This window comes from Polypterus senegalus, chromosome 8 (assembly GCF_016835505.1).
Source record: "Polypterus senegalus isolate Bchr_013 chromosome 8, ASM1683550v1, whole genome shotgun sequence".
Classification (NCBI taxonomy): domain Eukaryota; kingdom Metazoa; phylum Chordata; class Cladistia; order Polypteriformes; family Polypteridae; genus Polypterus; species Polypterus senegalus.
In genome coordinates this window covers 106291023-106297022 of record NC_053161.1, presented here as the reverse complement: position 1 = coordinate 106297022, position 6000 = coordinate 106291023, and positions in this window count along the sequence as shown.

Sequence of the window (6000 nt, the reverse complement as noted above, 5' to 3'; positions counted from 1 at the left end):
ATTATCTCTGAAACAAAGTCATTAAGCCTCACAAACTACTGTCTCTTTTGGTCAGGGAGTCCATGGTGGAGGCATCATGATGCATAGCACTTTAGCCTATTTCCTAGTCTGTAAGACGGGATGGTGCTAAAGGCCCTGGAGAAATCCAACAATATGATTCTGACAGTGGGGCTGGCTTTGTTTCAGCAATGAGTAGGCTCTGTGGAGCCTACAGATCATAGCATCCTCTCCATCTGTGTGTGCCTGACAGGCAAACTGCAGAGGATGCAGATGTTCTGAAACCAGGGGTCACCACAGCCTGTCAACAACTGTGGACAAAGCAGGCATAGATTAAGGATGGCAACAGAATTACTTTAACAGAGGTAATCAAATTGGCCTTGACCCTGTCCCACTCACAGAACATTAGATTAAGCAAGCAAGGCACCCATGACACAGGGGTTAGGACTGCTGCTTTATGGCCCAGGAGTGCTCTGAACCATTTGGCCCTCTCAGGTAGATCAGCACCAGTCTGACTGCGAGAGATGGCCTCCTCGGAGTGTGGTGTTACATCTAGTAATGACTGATAGGGACTCCACATTGGAACTGACAGCTGCAGACCCTTCAGAGAAAGCATGGCACAGAAAGACCTCCTGTAGGATGCAAAGTGGCTTTAATTCAAGGAGACCATGTCCAACTCCTATTTCTTTTTATCTGGATGCTCATTTCATTGCAATGTTTAATGTCTTTTGTTATTTAGAGTATCTTCTGGTTAAGGGGTGTTTCGGAACTTGTATTTATTTGAAGGGTGAGTTTGCTTCAGAGGAAAGTCCCCTGAGTAGATCTGTCTCTTGAGTCATGGCTGTGTGTGAAATTTGGACAGGCTGAAAATGGGCAGCGCTGTGTATTTAGGAAAGAAAAGCACTGTGCTCATTTCTGGCTCTAGTATTGTATCTGCAGCAGGATGATTAGTGAGTTTATGGTCAAAAAGTGACTCAGAGGTGGAGACCAGGCAGCCTGGGATGGGGAATCCCAAGTAAGTAGCCTACACTATACATTGTAAACTTAGCAACCTGAAAAACAATACCTAAATAGCTCTACTGTCCAATTAGACTGGGGAAAACCCAGGACCACCAGCAGCAGCTAGACGGTGGCTGCTGCACTCAGCTTTGCACACCACTGAGGACATTTGACCATGCAGTGGTATTCTTGACATCTGTTTGTGACCTGAACTTTGTAAAAGGCTTGGTGAAGTACGCCAGCTCCTGAGGTGTTGCACTGTTTTGAAACATATATATATTTATAGTCACAATAATGAGACACACTCTGATAAAGGTTTGGGGCAGCCGCCTGTATATTCTGGTACCCTGGCTGCAAAGTCGTTTTTTATCAAAATAAACAACACTGATGTGCACACAAATGAGTCCAAAACAAGACTGAGGATTTAGGGAAAAGCGACAGGCTTTTAAATGGGGAGACAGGAAGTGAGGTCTTAAGGATCAGGCTCATGTTCTTTAGCCATTGGTTCGAGCCCGGACGTGACATCACAGGGGCCGGAGCCGGTAAGGTCTCCTTTCATTGGCTCGGTCCCGGCAGTGACGTCAAGAGAGCCAGATGCAATCTCCCGGGAATGGTGTACAGGAAAGAGCGAAAAAGAGTCAGTGCACTCTGCCAGTTCCCGGCATCCCTCAGAACTGCCGTCACTCAAGCCCTTTAGCTGCCTCCCATACGCATGTGTGTGACAATATATATATATATATATATATATATATATATATATATATATATATATATATATACAGTATACAGGTGCTGGTCATAAAATTAGAATATCATGAAAGTTGATTTATTTCAGTAATTCCATTCAAAAAGTGAAGCTTGTATATTAGATTCATTCATTACACACAGACTGATGTATTTCAAATGTTTATTTCTTTTAATTTTGATGATTATAACTGACAACTAATTAAAGTCCCAAATTCAGTATCTCGGAAAATCAGAATATCAATTAAGACCAATGCAAAAAAAAGGAATTTTAGAAATGTTGGCCAACTGAAAGGTATGAACATGAAAAGTATGAGCATTTACAGCACTCAATATTTAGTTGGGGCTCCTGTGGCCTGGATTACTGCAGCAATGCTGTGTGGCATGGAGTCGACCAGTCTGTGGCACTGCTCAGGTGTTATGAGAGCTCATGTTGCTCTGATAGTGGCCTTCACACACACATACATATACATAATAGGTACATACATACATCTGGATGGTACTGAATCCAAATTGGAAAACAGGAAACTTCCACAGAAGACAACTCTTTCTTCAAGAACTGGACATCTTTTTTGGCTAACTAAAAAGATTACAATATACAAGCTTTTGCGGAAATCAGACCCCTTCTTCAGGGAAGACATAAACAAGATGTATTACATCTTGCCTGAAGAAGGGGCCTGAGTTGCCTCGAAAGCTTGCATATTGTAATTTGTTTAGTTAGTCAATAAAAGGTGTCATTTTGCTTGGCTTTTCTCTACACTTGTAGTGGCTAACGAGGTACAACACCCTAGTACTTCAATAACTGGGAAAGGAACTGGTAAGATATTAAATCCAGAGGGGAGAACACATCCCAAGGACCCCTGACTCTGCATCCTTTGTGAGGAAGAATGCTGGAGCCACAGGATAACCAATTCCAGAACCACATATAAATTTGACTGATGTACCCCGAGTGTGTGTGTGTGTCTATATACACTATATAGACACACACACACACTCAGTGTACATCAGTCACATTTAAAAAGAGAAAAAGTTGTCTTCTGTGGAGGTTTCCTGTGTTCCAATTTGGATTCAGTGCCATCCAAATGACAAATGCATCATAAGCTGAGGTGTCCAAGATATTGATAAACATTACAAGTGGCCAACATAGGATTTTTCTTTTGTAGCCATAACCACACACCATCTTATCCAAGTTACTACTACTACTTCATTTCTACTACTACTACTCCTCCTTTTCTATCATTGTAATCCATGACTGTTTCCAGTTTATGGTTGGTTATTGTATTTGTCCCCAAGAAGTTCAAAAATATAAGTATTATAATAGAACACCACCACAACCCCCTCACCAATAAAAAAAAAACTTTAACAAAGGACTGCTACTATCAATAACGGTGGTAGGTGGGAGTTCGATGTGGTCAGACCTGCTGAGATTGTACCATATACTTGTATTTACAGGCATTGATATTCGAATAGAGCAGGGCCAGCCTGTACTTTCCCACGGATGGAACATGCTGTTAGAAGTTTCCTTGTTTGAAGTCACCAGCATTCAGAATGATTCATCACCAGGGATGTGTTAGCTGTGAATTGAAACTTACTTGAACTGACAGGCCTGTTCTTTGTACTCATCAGCTTGTTTTGCTCTTTTTGTTCCCACCAGTTTCAGCTTTCTCTATAGGAGTTCATTGTCACAAATTGCGTGAAGTTAAAAAAAAAAAAAAAGTAAATAAAAAAAAAAAAGTCTTAAGTGATGTTGTTGTGATCATGGAGTTCCCATATCATGTTCAGGACAACCCACATCCCTTGTTTTTTCTCAGGGGCTCCTCAGCATATACCAGCATGTTCCATGTATATGATGGAGCATCACATACAGCTTCACAGATCTTGATTCCAAGTTTTACTGGTTTAGATTGCATTTTTGACCTAAAAGGGGCAGTGGGCCTTCAGTAGCTTTTGCTACTTATCAACAGTAATGTAAAGCTCAGAGTTGTAGCACACGGGAAGACATTCCACCCACTTACTCCACATTGGTGCTAGCTTGTCCCTCTGTCATTGAGATGGTCTGGTGTTTCAGTTATAAAACTGCATACCCCTGGAAATACTCAAATTTTTACAGAGACATTTTTACACACAAAAAGTTCTTGGCTACTTTCTGAATTCCACAGTGATTCAGTGGATTCCCCATTGGATCTGAAAATACCAGCAAGTATAAGAAGCCCAAAGAATCCAAGTAAATTGGCTTTGTCAATTTCCTTTCATCTCTCTTCAAAAGCACTCCTCCTCTCTAAAACAATGTTGTGCAAAATGACTTTCTGGATGGTATCTGGAAAAAAATGTTCAAAAGATCACCTAATGTTTTGAACATGAGTAACTGGGCCCTGGCTGCATCTTTATCACTCTGTCAGCATGACAGCGTGGCTCCTTCCTTGGTCAAGAATACCATTCTGTTTCTTCCTTTTATGACATCCATATTTCTCATTTTGTCTCAAAGTTGATCATACCCTCTTCTTCAAACTCACTGTCGGACAACTCCGAAAAGACAGAAACCTAATCCTCGTTTTATGAAAACTTTTCTTCTTCCAAAATGGGCTGCTGCTTCCAAGTTGGCTTCTCTCTCTTCCAAGATGATTTCAAAGGCCCTCTGACCAGAGATGATGTTTGAGATACTGGTAAATTTTTGGAAAGGAGCCACATACACAGCACTATGTATTTTTTGTAATGCTATTGTTGGAGTTTGGATGGGTATGGAGGAGATGATGGAGGCATTTATGGTTCATGGTGATATAAGTGATTGGTCTGATTAGATTTTTATCTGGAAACAATGCCCCTACTAACTGTTTTACAGTTTCTACACCAATGTTACTCCTGGGTCTAGCAGACCCAAACACCACCAATATAATGTAAATGTAAATGTATTGGTTCACAGTATGTACTTGATATAAATCCATCCCTTAACATGTTCTTTAAAGACAGGGAGCCAAGAACATCATATTTCAGGTTGAGGAAAGAATTTGTTGTCTTTTTGTCGTTTTTTCCTCTTTTGTTTAGTAAATGAAAAAAAAACCCATTGGTTAAAGATATTGATTACTGTACAACTGCAACTACTTTGATGGTCTTATTTTTCCACTACCAATCGTCTTCTATACTTGGGTGACAGCAGTGTGTTAGTTAATGGTGAGGCCAGAGATTAAATCTGGGCCAGATCAGTATGCATGTGGGGTAATTGGACTTCCTTACTTGTCCCATAAACATAAAGATTAGTACAAGTGAGTCTGGGTGTGAGTCTGAGCTTGCCAGTATAAGACTGCACTCCCACTAATTGGGGGTTCCAGTCTTGTTCTACCTCCTTGAGGCCCTTTAAAAAGAAAATGGCTCTGGGCACAGGATTAACTTGTTTCAGAATTTTCCCAGGACAATTCCAAAACATTTTTTGTCCCATTATTTACTTGTTAATTAAACCAAACTTAAGCTCCCTTGCCAATAAGCAGGTTCATCATTGCGGATTGAAGGGATCATTTTTACTCACAGTCTAAAGAAATATCAGCTTTCCTTGATGTGCTCCACCCTCTGTTGCAAAGAGTGGATCAACTTTACTAGCCATGGCAGCTGGTCATCCATCCATCCATCCATTATTCAACCCGCTATATCCTAACTACAGGGTCACAGGGGTCTGCTGGACTCAAATCATTTAGTGGGACGTAAAAAAAAGGTGTTTGTTAATATAGATTACCCATTCTTTAGTTCTATCTAGAGCCTGGACTGAAGTCATTATACAAGGGATTTTTCTCAAAATTGGTTGCCTTGATTTTATACTCATGACTGGAACATCAAACATGCTGGGGATAAATGGACAAATATGGATGAAAGCATTGTCTGCCAGTACAAGAAGTCAAAGCAACTGAAGATGCACTATGCAAGAATGAGCTGGGTTTTGACAAGGCAAGCATAGGATGATATATACCCAACCTAGACCCAGCATTGAGTATGCCAGCACCAGTGTAGAGGGGCACAATGAGATTGCTGCACACACAAAAACATGGTCTTCAATCAAACTCTATCGGCACAAACGTGGTACTTACAGAAATTTGGTTCCACTTCAAGCACTTGATACTGTCACAGCATGCTTTCCCTTTTATTTAAGCCCCACAGAACATAATTCAGCTTGTCTGCTTGGAAAAGTTGAGAACTTTTACTGTTGATTGGGTGACTCTTCATTTCATTATCAGTAGTCTCAGGTTTTTGTCTTTGGCTATGGAAAGCAAGTGG